The sequence below is a fragment of the Pelmatolapia mariae genome, linkage group LG4 (genome assembly GCF_036321145.2).
Source record: "Pelmatolapia mariae isolate MD_Pm_ZW linkage group LG4, Pm_UMD_F_2, whole genome shotgun sequence".
Taxonomy (NCBI): Eukaryota; Metazoa; Chordata; class Actinopteri; order Cichliformes; family Cichlidae; genus Pelmatolapia; species Pelmatolapia mariae.
In genome coordinates, this window is record NC_086230.1 from 5,596,511 (window position 1) to 5,606,154 (window position 9,644).

Genomic DNA, 9,644 nt, shown 5'->3' on the forward strand with positions numbered 1-9,644 from the left:
TGTTTGTGTTTTGTGTCTCTTAATAGTCCTTTGTTGGCTTTAATAGAATAGAATAGAATAGAATAATCCTTTAATTGTCCCACAAGGGGAAATTTGGTTGTAACAGCAGCAAGAAAAACACATATACAAAAAAACAGTACACAGGACACAGAACAGAAACATAAACAAATTTTTACATATTTACATCATGGACAATAGTTACCAAAAACAGAGTACTGTACAGTAATTAAAATTAAATAAAATTAAATACAGATAATAGCCACACAGTAGGAGTTTGCAAAGGTCCTACTAACTTTTGCATCCTCAGTTCTGACTCTGCTATTCCTGAGATGCCTTCACTGCCCCCACAAACCATAATAGTACGAAGACCTGCCAAAGTCATACTGACGACTGGGATAAATGACTTTACCAGCACTTCCAACTCTTTTCCAAGTGTTTGTGGCTTAAAAATGTGCTGACTCTTTTTAGTTTTAGTTTACACATTTTATGCACTTCAGCGCGACTGCTAAATGTGTTTAAAACTCTTCCTGGTTTTCATTCTTTGATGAACGATGACATCATTCTTCTGTCTCTGTTTCTTCCCTATCTCTGTCTGTCATCAGGCTAGAAGACTACATCTGCCCTGGTTGCCTTCAGGCATTAACACACGCTGCGCACACAAGCACAGTGTGGGCAGTGCGGAGGTGCACGTACTGTATAATCTTCAGGAAGTGATTAGGGGGTGTGAGATCAAAGGTTTTGTGTGAGGGGAAAACATTCCTTCCTCTGTCCCCCCTCAGGGTGAAGGATGGACAGTTTCCTCATGTGTAACTCTTCTAGTTCTTCTACACAGCGGACACCAAAACATCTTTTTAAAAAGGTCCCGATTTAAACATTGTTTTTAAAATGTGTTTGTTTTTGTTAAAAAATATTGCTTGGAAACATTTTTTTTAACTGATAACATAATTTGATAGGGAACAATCATTAAATTGCTACAAATAAACATTGTTGTTATAATATAGTATCTTTGTAGCAGTTGGAAAGGGTAAAAAAGGAAATAAATATGTGTATTACAAGACTGTATTCAAGTATTAATATACTTGTATTTTAAGTGGGTAGTTCTGCCTCCTTCATGCTTCCCTTATTACAATTCATAGGAACATTGTCTTACACTGAATGCAGCTTATATGCAGTCTTACATTTTATTCTGTGATACTCTTACTTTTTCAGAATACAGACGTTGTACTGAATAGTTGAAATTTGTAAATAAAAAAACTATAAAATGCCATAAAATACAGTTATACTAAATACTAAATATCAGACTTTTATATTTCCCTTTATATCTTTCTTTTTATCTAGGCATTTAAAATCTTCTATAATATGGGGACTATCCATATCCCTACATATTTCTACATTGCAGCTAAGTATGTTTCGTGTGACTATATGAGCATTTATGCTGATGAGACACTAATGTGTTGTGCATTATTAACACTGTTTTTGGTATAAGAATCAAAACACTGAATTCCCCTGATCTATTACATAGTGGATTAGCCCCTACCAAATTCAGCTCAGTTCAATTCAATTTTAATTATATAGCCCCAAAGAACAACAGTCGCCTCAAGGCGCAAATATCATCAGATTCTTCACTGGGATTAAATAAAGATCACAGTGAAGAACTTGTTGCTTTAAACCTTAAACAAGAGGAGCTGTAGCAGAAGTTGTTCAGATACTTACAGGATTGCATTTCACTCTTTGCAGTACCACTTGCATTATTTTAAGTGAAAAAAATGCATCATACAGCAAAGGCCGACGTACATATTAAAACGTTTTTTTGATAACGGTTAACGTGGTACAGTATTTTTCTTGGAGCTAGAACCAGCTTAAATTACTAAAGCTATAAGTCATATACTCAAAAGCTAATGGAGTCCAGTATTAGTTATGCCCAACTCATCAAACATGCTGATACTGAACACACTGAATCTGCTTCATCAAAACAGTGTGCATCTGAATTGAACTGTCCTTACTGGTAGTTGTCTTTTCACAATGTAACTACTGGAATGAACAGTAGAGGGCAGTAGACACCAGGGCTGTAGTATGTGTGCATGTAGTTATGTGTATGTACTAGACACGCTATGGGGACACTGATGACCACAATTCCTTTTTGAGCAGAAATCAATATTCCATAATTTAGAGACTTGATGTGTAAAAATTAAGTCTGAACAAATAGTGCTTATGTCAAATCTATAAAATTAATGTTAGTGTGTGTGTGTGTGTGTGTGTGTGTGTGTGTGTGTGTGTGTGTGTGTGTGTGTGTGATTTTTTGTTCATATGTACTTCTGTTCTGGGGACATAAACCTATTTACAGTGTCATACATAGGGGAGCCACTTACCTTTGGGGGCCAGAACATACACCCAGATGAAGGAAAAAGTGTTTTCAGTGTTAATATGGAGACTAAAGTTTAAAGTTTGAGGTTGTGTGAAGTAAAGTTACTTTAAAAGGAATGCAAATCAATGTAACACCCTGAATCCAGTGGCAGAAACACTGTGGCTGGTTATAGAATAGAATAGAATAGAATAGAATAGAATAGAATAGCCCTTTATTGTCATTATACATGTACAACAAAATTGTGGGCATTTAAGGCATTTTTATCTGGTTCTCACTTCTCTGCCCTTACTCTGAGGAGCAGTTTGAAGTTTGGGGTTTAGGTTATAATTAGGTCTAGATGAGGGCAAGTGTGGAACTCTCAGTCTATTCATCATTGTTAATACAGCTGAGTGTTTTCACTAAGAATCTTGAAATCATTAAAATCTTTTCATAAAACTACAAAACTGTAATGTGTTTTTTTCTGTGCTAAAATAAAATTGTTTTGCTTTTGAAGAATTGGAAAATGACAAACGTTTGGTTCTGTCAGCAATTTAAAGCTCACAGAGCTCAAATCGCTCAGCAGGGATGTAGTCAAGGGCTTGCTCAATCAAACAAATGTGCCAAATAAATATACTTCAACTCCTGGTGGAAGATTACTATTTAGTATTTTGTAGGTAGCTCGATCCTCCATTGTGCACACAGAATATTTGAAGAGTTTCTACAGTATGATAATATGTTAGAAATTACAGTCGTGTCAGTAGATCTTTCAATTTATTAAGTGTTTATTACAGAAAATAACCCGAGTGGTTTGGTTCATTTCAGTGCAAAAATGCCAACTTTTTTTGCTCCAACTTCATAAATCTGAGTTTTTATGGATAGCTGTTTGTGAGCTGTTGGCTGAAAACAGAACAAGCACTGTGATGATGTCTCTGTGAACTCTTATTTTATAGTTTTTTTAAAGCCAGACATCAGCCAGACGATCCTATAATAAAGAAAATACTTACAACTAGTTAATAAACTGCCAATAAACTAATCCTCATGTGATCATAACTAGTTTCACTTGATTAGCAGTGGAGAACTTGTGCACCACTTTTAAGGTTATGTGCATGTAGGGTTTTTTTAGGTACATAAAACAGTCCCTCATTAATAAATAATTAATAAATAGGACCCCATCATTTGTAATGTCCCTTTGAGTTTGTGATCAATATTTTTAATGTCAAATAACTTTCATATTTCTTCAGCTCTTCCTATAGATTAGCAATTGTGTTTTTATAGCCATAGAAAAACCTTTATATAGTAATATAAATATATAATCTGTTAAAATATGAACTGAACGAACTAATTGTTGTAAAGATGAAAAATCTGATTTTCTGATTTCTTAAACTAACAGCTTAATTATATTCCCATTTCATCTCCACCCCTCTTTTGGATTTTCATAAACTTTATGATTGACTGTAGAAAAACGGAATAATCTGTCACAAACAATGACGTTTTCATCATTTGTGATTAATTGATATTTGCGACATTAGCTCTATATTGCTATCAATATTTAAAACTACCTGTAAATGAAAATTAGAAAAGTGAGGAAGAGACTGGCGAAACACCCTTCAACCATGCTTCAACCATGCTATGCTTCAACTTGTTGTGACCATGAAACAGGATTGGTTTTAAACTGTAGTGTCATATTACCCTAGTAAGGACTTATAAATACGTGTTAATAAGAAATGATAGGGAAATTTGTGTGTGTGTTGTGTGTCTTAAAGAGAAGAATAATTGACCAACATATCAACTGGCCAATTGATATGTTGGCCAATTGATTTAACCAATATTTGATTAAATCATCAAATATTGGTCGAACATCGGTCTTAAAAATTCTACATCAGGACTGTTTGTGGGGATGTTTTGTTCATAAAGGTTTATGTAAAGACTTCCCACATGAAACTCATGTAAAGGACTGCTAGCAAAACCACCCGAAATACTGGTAGTCTCCAACAAGTTCACCATTTCTTTGGCTTAAACACCCCCCCTGCTTCTGTTATTTTGACTTGGCAGATAGGTTGAAACACTGTGATATATTGTTGATGATTTGATGATAATTGGGGGATCAGCATACAGGGAAAAAACACAAACTCCAGGAGGCGTATGCTGGAACTTGGGTAAAAGTTAGCTAAACAATGTTCTGCATTTTTGTTACTTCCCAAAATAACAGCTAAGGGAGTCAATAGATTGCTATTAACAGCTTAGTTGAGTGACTTTTAATCCTCATTATTGCTTCATTGGCACCAAGGTTGTTTAAACTGGTTCTTGGGAGTTGTACTTAAGCTCTCCTCTTAATAGTTCATGTCCAAACAAGTTTGACCCTTTGACTTGATGTGCATGCCAAGCAGAGTATTCAGACTGAGACTGACTCAATTAAACATTCATCCCACTGTGAGAGAACCTCTATGGAGGAAAATAGATTAATCCTAGAATATAACCTAAAAAGGTCTAAAATACACTAGATGGAAAAATGCATTGGGCCACCTAGACATTACACCTACAGGAGTTTGTTGGCATCCCAGTCTGAATTGGTCCCCCTTTTGCATATGTTCCAGCCTGGATTCTTCTATGATGGCCTTCTATAAGATTCTGGATTATGTCTGTGGGAATCTGCCCATTCATCCAGGAGAGTGTGAGTGACATTGATGCTGGCCAGGAGGGACTGACACCAATCTTTGTCTTAGCTCACATCAAGGGTATTTGATGGGTTTAAGTCAGAGCTCTGAGCTGGCCAATCAACATTATTCTATACCAAAGTGGAAGAACTTGACTGGCTGGCTCCAGAGCATTTATAAAGTGCTTTGTACATGGGAGAACAGTCATGCTGGAACAGGAAAAGGCCTTCCCCAAACTGTTCCATAAAAGTTGGAAGCGTGGAATTATCTCAAGTGTCTTGGTAAGCTGAAGCATTACAGTTTCCCTTCACTGAAACTTGAAACCAATGAATCAGGCCAACTCCAAAAAAACAACTTCAATGGCATTGTTTTAATTAAGTGATCAAGAGGTATGGCCCAGTACTTTTGCCCATACACCATATTTGCATCACCTTTTCTATCTGTAACACACTGATCCAGAAAACAAGGTTTTTCTGAACCTTTGTACAACCTTACAAGTTTCACTGCAACAATCCTCCAGTTACTGTAGGTAAAGATCTCCTGTTTGTGCAAGCACACAGAAACACTAATTTACCCCAAAAGCCTGTGGTTGTAGTAATGAAGACCAAACCTGTCTGTCTCTGCCCACCTGCATGCTTACCCTGCTTGTTTCTTACCTGTCTGCCTGACTGCACATGTGTCTGTCTGTTTGTGTGGGCAGTCATTTAATCACAGAGTGCAAGTGGTCCTCCATCCTTCTGAGGCTGAGAGGGCAGATAAAATTAGAGCTTTAGAGCATCCCTGATTAGACAGGCAGCAGTTTGTGTGTGTACAGATCCATCAACAGTGGGTGTAATGGGGCAATTTTTCTTCGGTACTACAGTTTCATGTTCCTTAAACACACTAGACTGTAAACAAGAGAAATTTGTTCCAGTATAACATATAGATCTAACACAAGTGTGTTATTATTGATATTCTAAATGGCTAAATGTGATCTAAAATCTTATTCGTGTCAGGGGTAAGTATTAATGAGTTTGAATATTTTTTTAAGCTTTGATCATAAAGTTCTTTTAAAATAATGTAATTAAAAGTATGTATTAATTTTGACTTGGTCATGGTTAAATAACTGTATCATTCAAAGCACAGACAAATAAGAAAAATCAACATATTTCAGCTTAAAACAGACAAAGTTTTTATAATATGAAATATCTGGTCAATGGAGCAAACTACTAAGTTTCGGTGCCTTAAAACTTTTAAATGTCAGGTTGATTTTTCCAGCTTACATTGTCTCTTACCCTTACTAATATCAAGCCATGAAAACAGTTTTGAAATTTCAGAGAATCTGAGGTTTCCACCAATATATAATTTAATATACCATTGAGCTCACAAAAAATTAAAACACTTGAAGAAGCCAGATCTTGCAGTGTGACATGTTACTTTATTTCCATCAACACACGCACACTCTGTAGTTTGTTTTAACTCCACATCCTGGTACTGTAAATGCTAATCAGTGATCAAAAGATAATTAGTAATTACACCTGAAAGTCATACAACCAGTCAAATATTTGCTCCTGTTTAAGGAACATTTGCTAATAAACAAGAAAAAGGAAAAAAAAAAAACCATATAAATATTTTATGGACCTGTGACTTTTCGGTAGCTGAAAACATCAGGCGCTGGTTCTACTTTCAGGTTATAAAAGCAGATTTTGGTCTTTTAATGGGAATTACAAATGGGTACAAAAAACAAAACAAAAAATAAAAAACATAATTAAAATTCAGTTTATATTTTTGGAATATTCATAGAATTCTAAATCACTGGAACTAATTGATCTTGTGCTTTGATAAATTCACACCAATCAAGACATTCGTACAATTTTAACAGAAAACATTTCTTAGAGATAAGACAGCAACACTGAAAATGTATATGTGTCTGTAATGTTTTTGTTGTGGAGTCATATTGCTGGTAGGTTGTTTTTAATATTTTGCTTGGCATCAGAGCATATACACTCAAAGCTAAGCTATACAGCAGTAATTAATTAGTACAGTCATGCTTTTATTGTGAAAACTTGTTGCTTCCTACCCAAGTCTTTCTAATCATGGGAATTATCAACTCCTGCTCAGTCACCCTGTGTAAAAGATGAAAGTCAGCGCTGTCAAAAGACAACTGTAACAGTAGCAAAGGTTAAAAAAATTCCCACAGCTAGTGCTACCTAAACAGTGGAACAGATGGCAACTAACTTAATTATATCAAAATTACAACCCATGCTAAAGATGGAAAATTAACATTAATGTTTAAACTGTTACAGCACCAACTGACAAACTATATAGGGCCCTGTTACAGAAAGTTTACTCTGAGTACGGTCACCCTAAGTTAAGCACATGCATATTGTGCATATTCTGCGTGGATTTTATAATGAATAAGTAAAGAGCAGAGCCTCAATTTGAATCCAGCTGAGCTGAAATGTAAATCTCCATCAGTGCTGACCATCATATCTTTAAAAAAAGAGAGAGAGATGAAAAGTGGAATTTTCTTTAACAGATTAAAGCTGGAATCCAACCAGATTTTCATTTGGCTTAGTAAGCTGAATGGTTTACATTTAAACCATTCAGCTGTAAGTGGACAGAGACAGGAGGCAGGTGACAACAACTGCAGATATGACGTTGAAACTTTACATTTGTAGATATTGATTAAATGCTGTTCAACATCATATATTTACAGTGTGACATATTTTACCATCACTAGAGATCCAAGCGATTACAACTTAACTAATAAATTATTCACTGATCAGTGATTTATGAACTGGTGGACAACTTGATAAATGTTTTACTTTCCAGAGTCACAGAGTTAGAAATATACAATCTATACATCTTATTTGAAGTCAGTATAAAATATTCAGTGATCACTAGCTCTGCTGTCATGTTAAGGACAAATTGATGGCCCAAAAAATTCATGTTAAGAAATAATAAGCCAACGGTTCAGTGACACTACAGTAAAAATAGGAGCGCACTGAATTTTTTCACATTCAGCGACAGTTTCCAAGTACTTTTAGGGACTTGTTAGTCCTAAAAGGTCACCCAAAGGTCGAACACACTGTCCTCAAACACTTACGATCCAACTCATACTGGCTGCAATCATTCTCACACAGATTGGTGACGGTTTGCAAATAACTGCTGTCTAATGTATTAACACAGATTGCCAACGTGTTGCTAACAATCTGAGTCGGACTGCAACACTGAGCACAACTTGTCTCCAATGCATCACTTTGCAACTGGAAACTTGGCCAGTAGCCAATTGCTGGTTGGTTGTATGTGTTTGTATTGTGTCTATTATACAGTGTTCATGTTACTTTGAAGTTAAATTACTGTCATGCAGTAACTACATCAATCAATCTTTGTGGAGAAATGTTATGATTTCTGAAGATTATCACATCTAATCTGTTAGCCTGGATTTGGATTATTGTAGGGTCTTTACGTTACAATATAAAGTACCTTGTTGTGATTTGGAAACAGACTGGATGTAATTGCCAACTTGACCCCATTCAATTGCAAACTGATCCATTTTATCCATAAGTTGGTTTGATGATGGCAGCTGACACTCGCAGACATCGACCCCATCCTCGAATTACCACTTTGAAGATAACAAGACTGCAAGTTAATCGCACATATTTCCAAAACTTTTGATCATGCTGTGCTTTCCAACCACCGTTTTCAATAGTGTGACTATAGTGTTTGTATGAGATAATTATGCAGTCAGATATGTGATTTGACATTGACTGTTTGTATGAGGAAATTAAACGCTAAATGGCTGTCAGTTTGTGCAGCAGGAGTGGAGGAGTCAGAGAGAAACTAACAGCAGGCAGGTTAGTTTGACAGGGTCTCTTACCCCAGTCACCGAGTCTCTTTCTGGAAGAGAAAACTCTTAGTTTCCCTCATCTCAGAGTTAACTCATAGTTTTTGAGGCCCTGGTGATGATCAAATCCAATACCAATCTATACTTCCACTATTCACATGTAAACCTGGGATTCAGTAGACCTGAGATTTACTAACTATTGCTGCCTCACCAATATTGAGTCCAGTCTAACTCCCAGTGTGTAACATTTGGACTCTTGATCAGGAACGCTTGTCATCTGAATGCACCGGGGACCTTTATGTATCTTTATATTTTTAACCAGAGTTAAAAAAATGTCAACAAAAGATATGATCTTTTCCTAAATCTAACCAAACTGTATTTAAAAGCAAAGAAAATGCAACACACAAGGTAAACAGACTCAAAAGCATATTCTCTCTACAAGCTGCATTCAAACACACATTCATACTGTTCCTTACAGCATGCATACTGTGCCTTATTTGTCTTGGGTTTAGTATTTTGACATTACGACATGTCAAACTGACAGATGGGGTGAGCTTTTGGTCCTGTCACAAGGTTTCCCCAAGTGCTAGTAAAAGGTCCACAAATTACAATCTTCTAGTAATCTTAGGAAGTTTCTACCTCCTTATGCGGTCTTGTCTGAATTTGTAAACATGGCCATATGTTCTTGGGATCCTATACTGCTATATCATGGCACCAGCGCCAATGGAGACAATGTGCATATATCAGAAATGAACAGCAGCTTTCTTCTTTTTTCTCTTTTCTTTCTGTATGAAATTTTAAATCGTACATCCTGCTG